Consider the following 12,417-nt stretch of genomic DNA (forward strand, 5'->3'; position numbering starts at 1 on the left):
TGTCTAAGTTGCTTATGATGATCAATAAACTCACGATAATTTAAACAATAGAAATCTTCTCCATATACAAAGGCATCGTTTTAAAAATAAACCTGATTTAAGTCAAGAGGAGTAAGTTTGAGGATGCGCAAATTAACTTTCTAAGACTACTGGAAAGCGACATCAAGTTGTTTTTGCGCTGCAAGTGCCTGGCCTTGAGTCATTTTAATATGATCCGTTTTTTTGAAGAATAAAATACACAACCCGGGGTGCTTACTGGTTACATTATTTGTTTGGAAAAAGCATCAAATAATAAAAAAAAGTCAAGTGCCAATTAAACGCAACCAGTAGCAACTAGAAAGTGCCCTGGATGGTTTGGTGATGGGCACTCGTGTTAATATTTCATAAATTTCAAAAAATTTTCAAAATGATCAGCTAGTGGCTTGGTTTGTGTGGTAATTGGTGCTTGCGTTATATTATTAATCAACAAAGCAACCAGTAAGCACCCCGCGTTGTATAGGAATCACCGCTTGCGTTCTTGTTCCATTTAATATGAATAATTAAAGTGACCAGAAATCGCCCTGGGTTATGTTGGAATTGGTGGTTACCTCATTTTATTTATTTATAAATTAAGTAAGCGACCAGAAAGCGCTCCAAGTTATTCGAGGATTTGTGCTTGCGTTATATTATTTATTTCATTAACTAACAAAGCGGCAATTTAGCAACCAGGTTGTGTAGAGGTTGGTGCTTGCGTTATTAAATTTATTTATTCAATAATTTCAGCAGCCAGTACGCGCCCCGGGTTGTGTGGAGATTAGCATTTACTCTGCTTTGTTTATTTTATTTATCAACAAAGCAACCAGGAAGTGCCCCAGATTGTGTGGCAATTAGTGCTTGTGTTATTTTACTAATTTTTTTAATATTCAAAGTAACCAAAAGCTGCCCAAAGTTATGTGGGGATTGACGCTTGTGTTATTGTATTAATAGTAAAAGTTACAAAAAAGTACCCTAGGTTGTGTCAGGATAGGAGCTTACTTTACTGTATTTTTTTTTTTTTAGTATCAAAACGACCAAAAAGTGCCCCAGGTTGTATAGGGATTGGCGCTTGTGTTATTTTATTAATTTTTTTAATAATTTAAGTAACCGAAAAGTGCCCCAAGTTGTGTAAGAATTGACGCTTGTGTTATTTTATTTATTTTATTAATAATTAAACTAACGAAAAAGTACCCCAGGTTGTGTGGGGATTGGTGCTTACTTTACTTTATTCATTTTGTAAATTAACAAAGCGACTAGAAAGTGCCCCAGGTTGTGTGGGAATTGGCGCTTGTATTATTTTATTTATTTTTATAGTAATGAAAGTAACAAAAAAGTACCCCAAGTTGTGTGGGGATTGGTGCTTGGGTCATTTTGTATATTTTATTAATATTAAAGTAGCAAAAAAGTACCCCAGGTTGTGTGAAGATTGACACTTTTTTTACTTTATTTATTTTATACATTAACAAAGTGACTACAAAGTGCCCTGGGTTGTGTGGGGATTGGCGCTTGTATTATTTTACTTTTTTTTTTAATAATAACAGTAACAAAAAAGTGCCCCAAGTTGTGTGGGGATTGATGCTTGTATTATTTTATTTATTTTATCAATAATTAACGTAACGAAAAAGTACCTTAGGTTGTGTGAGGATTAACGCTTACTTTACTTCATTTATTTTATTAGTTGAGAAAGCAACCAGAAAGTGCCCCGGGTTGTGTGGGATTGACGCTTACTTTACTTTATTTATTTTATAAATCAACAAAGCAACCTGAAAGTGCCCTGAGTTGTGTGGGGACTGGCTCTTGTGTTATTTTATTTATTTTATTAATAATTAATGCGACCAGAAAGCGCCCCAGGTTGTGTAGGAAATGGCACTTGCATTATTTCATTGATTTTATTGATTAACGAAGACCCCAGTAAGCACTCCGGGTTGTGTGGGGATTGCGTTTGCGTTATTTTGTTTATTTTATTAATATTAAAAGCGACCAGAAAGCGCCCTGGGCTGTGTAGGGATTGGCACTTGCGTTATTGTTTTCTTTATTACTAATAATTGAAGTTACTAGAAAGAGCCCTGGGTTGTGTGGTGATTGTTGTTCGCGTTATTTTTTAATGTTTTTATTAATTATTTGATATTTATTAAAGCTCGTGATACTGCTTATGGGCACGTTGGGTCATTGGGTTCAATAGTTTAGGATTAGTTTATCAAGTTATGGTGTATGCAATTTCGTCAAGTTATCTGGGGTTTTGCGTCTTGCTCCATGTAGCCAATTTAAATTTTCCGCAAGTTTAGTAGCCACTTTTGAGAGCGCTGGTCTCTGCTGGTGGGACTGAAGGAGAGTGGCTGGTTTTCACTATTTCCAGACACTTCTTTTTGGAAAATAGGGGAGTGTTGGCTTTTATCGGTCCACACAATTTTAAAAAGAACCAAAAATGAGACACGTCAATGTGAAACTAGCACCCCTGGTGGTAACCTCTTCCAGGAAATTCGCTGGCAGTTCCGATACGGTGCAAGCCCAAATGCCACTGCCTCCACAGATTCTGGAGGGGGAGCATCAAAGACGCGTTTTATGGCCAACTAGGACTGATAAACGTTTCATGGCCTGTTTTTACAGATGCAGAACGAAGAAGAAGCCTTTCCAGCATAGGCAATAACTTTAGCGAGGGTAGTATTGTGACTGTCTTCAGCAACCAGACGCAAGATGAGCTCGCCTTACTGGAAAGTGATAATGCTGAACTAAAAGTGAAGAGAATGCAAGTGAATAAGCAAGTTCAATCTGCAACAAGAGAGATTAAAGAAACGCTTGAGGTGATTGAGGAAAAATATAAAAACACTGCAAACGCCATTTAAATGGTCTAAAAGGTGCGCTTAAACTTTTAGAAGCAGCTGAGTTGACTAGAACAAGCGTCCTTTCAAAGAAAGAAAATGTAAAGAGAAGTTGGCAAGAGTGTTTTTAATTCCTGCAGTACAAAGAACATAAAAGAGATAATTTACGACGGCATGTTCAGAAAAGAACCCTGAACACTGCCCTCAAGGAAATAGAATGAGTTAAACAAAACAGGAGTTTATCAGACAGTCCTGAAAAACGGCAACAAGCCATGTCTTCTAAAAAAAAGAAATCAGGTAGAGGCCAACAAGAAAAGGTTCTCCTGAACGACAAAAAAGTTCAAAAGAAGAGAGTTGACCCGACGACAACAGTACGGGTCATGAAGGCTGAAGGGCAGACTTTTGCTAATGTGCTAAAGACAATGAAGGCGAATTTCGATCCTGACAAGGCCAATGCTGCAGTTAAAAGTGTTGTTACCACAAAGAAAGAAGACATACTGATAAAAGCCAAAGGTGTAAAGGATGCGATTGCATTCTTACAACAAATTGAAAAGTTGGTAGCTGGACAGGCAACTGTCAAAATAAGCACAAAAAAAGTGATACTGGAGGTTCGAGACCTGAACGCCATTGTCAAGGAAGACGATGTTAAAGAGGCATTTATCAAGACTTTTGGACTAGATAGCCAGTAGCTTAAAGTATCTCTCTTAAAATCAAACGTTGGAGGTCGAAGGCTTGCGTTGATAGCGGTAGACGAAGCAACTGCTAGACAAGCAGAAAATAAAGGCAGGCTAAGAGTTGGCTTTGTAAGCTGCCAAATCCGACGAAGAATTGGAGTAACAAGATGTTACCAATGCTTCGGATATGGACATGTGTCAGGCAACTGTAAAAAAGAAAGTAGGTCTAAGCTTTGCTTCCGATGTGGAAGCTACAATCACCGGAAAAAAGATTTTTCAGACCCAGCGTGGTGTTTTCTTTATCCAACGACAAACAACAAGCACGAAGCCGGCAGTGGGAGCTGCCCGCTGTTTAGAAAAGTGCTAGAAGAGGCCAGAAAAAAGGCTCAAGCAGAATGCAAATAAGGCGGGAGGGCCTTGAGTAGATAGGTGGGCGGATGTGGACCCATGCTGCTCTTAGTACTTGTACCTATCAGCAAGAGAAAGCGTCAAGCTTATAGTGGTGCTTGCTAAGTTAGTAGCCTTCTATAGAGAGCTAGACAGGGTGCTGGTCCTCAGAGACCCCGAGTCCTTTTAAGGACTCGAGAGGATTGGCACCTCTTGCAAATGGTGGCGAGCTTGCTCGTTAATTCTTTGAGACGCAATGGTCTCTCTGGTGGCTCCACCCTCTGAAGTAATGCTAATGCGGTTCCGGGGTGAAACTAAAGCTACGTGGTATGGGGATAGAGGTTTTTAGTGGGTATGGGTGGTCTAATAAAAAAATCCACCAAGTCCCACACTACTGCTGTCCCTGCAGTGTGCCTCAATGCATTTCTCCTCCCTCCAAAAAATAAAAAAATAAGAAACTACTACTACTACTTCTACTACTATTTTCCCTCCATGGTATGCGTAACATGGTCAAAGACCATACTGCTTGCAGTTTAGGTCGGGTGAGGGGCGTTAAGCCGACGGCTTACCACCTTATCATGTGTAGAAGTAAGTGGTGGTTGTAACATTTTTCTGACGAACACCGGTATACTAAACTGATGACCACATCCAATATAGCTGTACTCCAGCACTTCCAAAAGTGGCCACTGATTAATCGGGTGAAATTGAAAATATGGCCACGGTCTTTATGCATGTTGAAATTTTACGTTACCATCAGTGTTATGTTACTTTGCCTTGCAGAGCGTATCGACCATCAGAGCGTTTATTTTACCACGTGAGGAAACTACGGTCGCATGAGCTTCTGTTCCGTGAACCCAGTAGCTTCTTGGTTCGAACGATATTGTAATAAGTATCAGAAAGCAAATGTTAATATTAAATGTAATTACTATAAATTTCTTTTCTTCATAATGAAAAAATTACTAATGATTAACAACACAGTGGATCCTTTACGCGTTTGGAATTTGAAATCTGAAATGCTTACTTGTCTTGTTTTTTTTTTTTGAAACAAAAGTCATGTCCTTTTTTGTGTCATTAAACAAAAATCATTTTATCGTCTATAATTTATTGTAATCGATTCTGCTACTAAGTAACATTTTATTTACAGTATACAAAAAAGCTTAAATATTAAATTTATTTATTTAATTACTATGAACAATTTTTAGAAGAATTTGTTGGAACTTACGACTCTGCACATCAATTGTCAAGATGTACTGTACCTGAAATAATATAGTTCAGTCAAAATTATAAAATAATATTGAAAAGTACAGAATAACATGTGTTATTTTAAATAATTTCTAAAAATAAAACACAGATTTTTATCACATATTTTCTTTAACATCAATTTTTATGTTCAAAACACTATGATTTAAAACAAAATTCAATAAAAATGCATTAAACACCTAGTTTTATATCTACTGGATTTGCCCTTCAGCATACTTATTTTTGTAATATCTTCCTTGAAGAAATTTTTCCACCATAAAATCCGATGCTTCGAAAGATCCCATGCCAAAAGTCTTAATGTGCTCTTTTGCTTTCAAGACACTATCTACTGTCTCAACGTTAAATGCATTTTTATTTTTTGTTTTATAGTTGTTTGTTGCACTGAACGTATGTTCAGTGTCAACATTTGCATGAGGCACTGGAAGAACTGTGATAGCAAAGCATGCAATGGTCTCAAAAATTTACAAGATGTCATTAACGTCCATCCCCCTGATGTACCACCAAAATTCGTCTATTTTCATATCATACACTTGGACACTGATGTCAATAGCCAATTTTGGTAGCACATCCCACTAGTTCTTACTTGATGATATAGCTCTTTATCTTTAATTAAATATGGAAAACATTTCACTAGCTGATCAATACCATCAGGTCTGTCAAGGCGATGCTGAGCTAACAAAGCGCTTAATGGTGTCAGGCATGTTACTGCCCTATACAACTTATCTTCGAAATTATAAAAACGGTTTTTCATTTCTAACGATAGAGATAAAATAAAATTGAAACTATTGACGCAAAAAGGACCCATATCACCAGCATTCGAAAGCATTTCGTGCCTTACACCGTCTCCAAGTTGGTGATCGATGAAAGGTAAGTATTCTCTACTATTAAATATATCCATTTCAGCTGCAGAAGTCTCTCTAACAGAATTACGATTCATCACAGCCGAAACAATGTTTTTGTAGGTTTTCATAATTTGATCTTGAGCTTCATGGAGTCCAACATCATGTCGTTGGAAAAACGAATTCAGACCGTTTAAATAAAATAGTACATGCTGCAGCATGTAACAATATGCTTTTATTTCTGCCATCTCCGTTGCAACAACAATTTTTATGGCCAGTTGATCCCCTTTCTTAGTAAGAGACTGCAAATTCGTGTACAGCTGGCAATTGCTCTAAATTTCTATTTATGCAGTACTGCGTGGAGAACCTATGCGTCTCAATGTAGCGCTCTATTTTTTTTTTTTTTTTTTTTACATGTAATTTCTCGTGAAAATTCTTAAAATCATGCATTCTACTAGAATGTTTTAATAAAGTATACATGTCGTTTACTAACTCTTGTACAGGTAACTCTTCCATAGAGATTTTAAAATACAGATGCGTTGAGTGTAAAAGGCAACAAACAATTTTTATTCTTGGAATTATTTCGTTTATTTGCTCCATCATTGTCGAACAGCCGCCGTCGAAAAATTGGTACAAGACTCCATAGAACAGATTTAATTTGCTTAGCCAATGGGTCTGAGTATCTTATAACGACGGCTAAGCTTTTTTTTTAATGATCCGTACTTTCATCGATACAGATAGAAAACAGACTGTCTCTCAGAATATAAGCTAAATTGTCCTTTGCGCCTTCCCCAATGATGTTAATGATCACATTTCTTACTCTAGTGCAAGACAGGCTAATATCTGATAGAATGCTACCTTTAACGATATTTTCCATATCTTTGAAGACATTAGAAGCTACACTAAAAAATTTATTATTTGCAGCTGTCATTGCCGCAAACTTTAACTGCGCAACTACCTTTTCTTTCTGTACTTCGTTGCTGGCTTCAAAATCAGCTGCGGTATACGTCAGTCTCTTGCCTAACTTTTTTTTTAGCGTATGTAAGTGTCTGCAAGATAGTGCGTATTTTTATGTTATACTAGCGCCCCCCCCCCCCGTCTCGGCTTCGCCCGAAACTTACTAAATGGAACACCGTGGTGTATGTTGACATGTAATGTGAAACGTTTTCAGTTGAAAATCTTACATCTATTTCTAACACTTCTTAGAACAAAAATCTTCTTATGAAAAACATAGTTGTTCGGAATGCATACAGTATATTCGGTCCAGTAAAAAGCTGTGAAAAGTGAAAAAAATATAATTATGCTAAAAAGTATCGTGCATTTCTTATGCCTTAAAATAATCGTTGGCCTCAAAAAGCCATTAATTTGCAGTTTCTCCCGTATAATCTATGAACACGGCTATTTTTTTGAATCTGTTAAGATTCAAAGCTCACAAGAAATATATAATTAAAAATTTTTTTTCTCTTATCTCACAACTTTATTACCAGAGCAACAAAGTTTTGGAGCTTAATCTCTACGTTTTTTATCGCAAAAAAAATACAAATTCTACCTATTAAAAAATCTGGAAGATTCAAAATATTACTATGGTTAGAGTAAAAAAATGATCTCTTACTTACTAAACTTTTTTGTCATTTTCTTGACGCCTAAAATTGTATTCATAAAATGCATTTTAAGTTTTCCTTCCAATTAAACTTCTTGTGACTTTTGGCATAGTTAAGACTCTTGTGAGCCCTAAAGGCTATTTTGTTCAACTTTATGAGGTTGTAATATATTTGTTGGCAAGGTAGTTCGACGTTCGATGACCCTAAAAAGGACCGGTAAGCTTCTTAAGTAAACTCTTTCTTGACTGAAGTTTCAAGCAGCCTCTATACCTCAGGGTGATCTTCTCTGGCCTGTTATTGCAGCACCACACTGATCAGTAAAAAAACTACAACTTTTGAAGCTTTCAAGCTAGTTGTAGAGGTTGCTGGCTTTAAAATCAGCTGCGGGATACGTCGGTCTCTTGCCTAACTTTTTTTTAGCGTATGTAAGTGTCTGCTAGATAGTGCGTGTTTTTTATGTTGTACTAGCGGCCCCCCGTCTTCCCCCCCCCCTACAACTTTTGAAGCTTTCGAGCTAGTTGTAGAGCTCTTTTCCAACGTCTCCTGGTATAATATCGAAGACGTTGGTGTCTAAAGCACCTTCTTTATTTGCAGACTCAGTTATTATGGTGATCTAAGGTGGAGAAGTTGGTTCATGATACTTTCCCGTTGGCTCACGTTTATTATTTTTTCTTCATAGCTGTTAGATTCTCTCAGCGCAGACCTTGGAGAGGATCGGTGATTTCTGATTGAATGCTGAAAGTCGAGAAGATAATATAGGATCATCCGTCACCGGGGTTCCCAGCCTTGCGACGAACAACTCCACTCGTGACGTCTGCCAATGAATGACTGACTTGGTTTAATAGTGGCCAGCTTTATATAGTCTTTTAGTTGACGATTCGTCTCCGAAAATTGTAGTAAAAATGGTTTGTTGGCAAGGTAATTTTAACTTAGGTGGTCCGTAAAAGAACCGATGAGATTGATGGTTAAGTAGGGAACGTAAATAATCATAATAGCCCTGAAAAGGGACAGTGGTGAAACTTGCAGCTATTCCTTATTATTATTCTTGATGATGGAGAGCCAGCTGCGGGTAGCTTGACTCTTATCCTTTGAGTCTCCGTGTACGGAGACCAGACAGGAGGAAAGTACGACGCTGACCAAAGAATATGTCGTCTTCAGGTCGTTCCCTGGTTAACCAACCGTTCATCGTTAGTTAGGAAAGTGAGCCTGGAGAATACCTTTCTCTGTAGGTATGCCGTTGTGGCTGCTGGTATTCTACAGGGCTGTCTTTCCTGTCTTACATTTGAAGTAAAAAATTCTCTGACAGTACCAGGTCAAATGGTTGAACGAACACAAAACGGCTAAAGTGTTGGAGCAGGTTGTGCTCTGGTCATACACGTCTCCTGGTATTCCACCGGGAACATTGACGTTCAAACGCCCATTCTTTCGTGACAGTCGGTTATTTTGGTGATCTGGGGTTAAACCCAATTTATTTCGCTTGCCCATAAAGGAAGAGTGTCATCGGTACCCAGAATACTCAGCTGCACGATGGACCACTTTGTTTATGGTGTAGTGCCGATGAACGACCACAATAATTGTTGACTCCGTCGGGCATCTTATTACCACTCTTTACTATCTTTTATTGTGGGTGGCTCTAATTTTACCTCGACGCCACCTAGCGGATCCTACTGAACTAAAGCGCAAAGTTAGCTTATTTTAGCAAAACTTTGAAATTATTTATCGCTATTGTCATTAACTTTTTCAAGAAAAAAACTATGTAAAAACCATCTCGGAATCATCAAGAATCAGTATGCAAAATTCCAGCAAAATCGGTTCAGTAGTCTTTGCAGTTAGCGATTACAATGGTTTTAGTGACTTTGCTTTATATATAAGTAAGACAACTTGGGCGCAAGACTGACGTCACACTCGTTGCACCGCATTTTTCTCCATCCACCGATAAAAATTCGAGCCAACCTTTAAAAGCCAACACAGTCAACCATTCCCTCCAACCAATTCTATTTTGAGATCTTCTACTTTCTTGAACGCTGTCATCATCACGTATCTCCTCCACCGATGGATACACGATATTTTTTATATTAGCTTATTACAAAAGACTAATTGATTTAAACATGCATTTGTTTAATACTGTGCTGTCAATAAGGTGATAAGAAATATAAAATTGATTTTTGTACATGATTAAGTCCAAGCTAAGCGGAGCATGCTGCGAGTGTGGCACCTTTCTGACTTTAACAGCGTTTTGTTTAACTTCTGCATAGTCAATGCAATACAATTATAGAAAAAAAATTAAGTCATAAACTGTAGGATTTTAACGTGCTCGTTTTCATGATACAGTTTCTCTTTGCTTAGAGTATTTTTTTTCCTGCCACAGTCCAGTCTCACGTTCAGGCTGTTGGAAACTATAAGGCTTGGTAAATATTACGTAATTGAAAATAGCATAGAAAGATCTAGTGCTGAATAGTGTGTATCGCGGTGAATACGTGGAAAGACAATGTTTACCCCTCTTATGTAACCAAATAAAAATAACTGTAAACTAAAACTAAAAAGTAAAATATAATAAAAATTAACTACTTTTTACCATTTTTTAAATTATTATTTCATGAAGAATCTATCAGACAATATCGATCTGTCAATAGTTACGATGCTTATTTTGTATCCGGAGAGACTCGCAGGATCGTGGGTTTGAGTTCACTAATAATTGAAATTTATTATTTATTTAAACATATTAATACTTCCTGCTTAACAAGAGGTATTGTTTTCAACTTCGAATTTCAAGGTTATCAGTTCAACTTTATAATTACAAAAAAAGAAAATGAATCATAATAATACACGCAATCAAGGAAACAACGTTTCGAGCGTATTATTACAACTAATATTCAGTGCCAAAAACAGTTTTTATAAATGTATACTTTTTTTACGCAAACGAGTGAACAGTTGCAAGCGTACAACGTTACTTAATAATTTTGATCAGCAAAATTACTACTATAATTACCAATGATCCCTTATAAACACCGCAAAATTCGAAGTTTTCGCACTAGCGAAAACCGGTACTTACATGTTACACTAGAGTTGTGATTTAAAATTGGTTTAAATTATTATAACCTATAATTTTATTTATTCACAACAATAACACTTTACAATTTTGCTTGGATGTGCAATTCATGACAAGCTTAATAATCTTTTTTTAATTTTATTACGATAGAAAACAACTTTCTACATTATTTGTACTAGTACTGCATGTATACATAATACTTTATATCTGTGCTTTCAATGGTGGTGTTAAATACATGCAGGTGTTTAATGAACCTGCTATGACAATACTGTTTACACACAATATTGGTTGGAACGAGGAAGGTTACTTAAAAATTCCACATTAAAGTATTACAGACCTTATCTAAATATTTTGTTGAAAATCATCCTGTTAATACTATTGAAGAATTATATGTCGTTTTTCGTAACTTGTCATATAACGCTATTTCACACGTTGCTGCCAATAATTTCTCTTTGAGCAGAAAATAATTTAACTTTCTCATTCGACATGAAGGTATAAAATTTTATTACTTGTACAAAAATTAGTTGAAGAAAATATTGGCTTACGCTTCTCTGTAGGTCACATAAAAAATAATACGACATGTCTAACATGTAGAACAGAAATAATTTAGAAATCGGTTTTTGTGATATCTCATTACCGTTAGTAGATAAAAGTGGAGTGTGTTTTACAAGATTGATATGTTACAATGACTTTATAAATTTTCATTAATGAATGTGCACAAGTTTCGGTACAATTTCTTAAAAACTGTAAGTTTAAAAATCAAATCTTAATATAATTCGATCGTATCATGTTGTAGGAAGAAGCAATGACAGACTTCATCAAGCCAGAACTCATGGATACTTATTAATACTTATTATTGTAACGAGTGTCTCAAACACTGTATAACGTTGAAGTTGTTGTACAACAATTATGATGTTTTTTAATGCTGCATACTATATGAGGGCGAAAAATTACTCCCGTGGAAACATTTTGAGTAATAAGGCAGAATTAGTAGTTTTCATCGGATAAGTGCCATCGTCTCCGGGGCTATTTTGCAATCCAAGGGATCTGCGAAGCAGAGATGTAAGGTAGCAACGGATTGATGGCGCTTCCGCGGCCAGTCCTATTTTTTCTATCGAGGGCATATTCAACCCTCAAAAATGCCCGAGGTCAGAAATCGTACATTATGTCACTAGGGCACAAAGTACAAACATAAGTGCCCTAGTCGCGCTTATTGCTTCTCTTACCAAGGCATACTTTGTGTCCAGTAAATCACTTTGGGCCTTAGTACTTTTCTCCCCATGGGCTCAAAGTCACAATGTAAATCATATAAAAATTAGAAGAATTATACTTCATTTTTTAAGCACTTTTATACTAAATTTATAGTTTCAACTTTGTTTTAGACTGTCGCTTCCAGATAGTCTGGATTTACATGAGCTTTTAAAAAATCAACTAAGAGTAAACTCGTACGTTCGGATACAGAAACAGGTAAAATATTAATGACAGCTTATTAGATAATTAAACAGTTACACTTTTCACGAATGAAATTATTTCATTTGACTCCGAAAAACTTATGATAGGTGTCTACAGACATGATAGATATGAAGTCTGATATTTCCAAATAGCACTATAGTAAATTTTTATTAAAATATACAGTAAGTATTGTTATCTATTTCATAACAGAGACCTAAGTAATATATTACGGACTAGTAAGCACTTGTAGATCAGTATCCATAATTTTAGAGGTAATAAAATTCTTAGTAGTGAGTGAATGGCAGAAAATTTATGATAGAT

General features: G+C 36.2%; 1 protein-coding gene across 5 annotated transcripts in view; it reads right to left on the minus strand.

Annotated features, from left to right (window-relative positions):
* The window catches only part of Nuak1 (Nuak family kinase 1), a 687,224-nt gene that overhangs the window by 595,629 nt on the left and 79,178 nt on the right, over nucleotides 1-12,417 (minus strand). For 3 of the 5 annotated variants that reach the window (XM_089598607.1, XM_089598606.1, XM_089598603.1), the window contains exon 2: nucleotides 5,118-5,151. The exons of the other annotated variants lie outside the window; for them this stretch is intronic. The gene's annotated coding sequence lies outside the window, so the exon portion shown is untranslated. The remainder of the gene's footprint in view (nucleotides 1-5,117; nucleotides 5,152-12,417) is intronic. 5 annotated transcript variants of the gene reach the window in all.

Source organism: Copidosoma floridanum, unplaced genomic scaffold (assembly GCF_036245765.1).
Source record: "Copidosoma floridanum isolate Cflo_tuat_1 unplaced genomic scaffold, Cflo_Japanese_pri ptg000006l, whole genome shotgun sequence".
NCBI lineage: Eukaryota > Metazoa > Arthropoda > Insecta > Hymenoptera > Encyrtidae > Copidosoma > Copidosoma floridanum.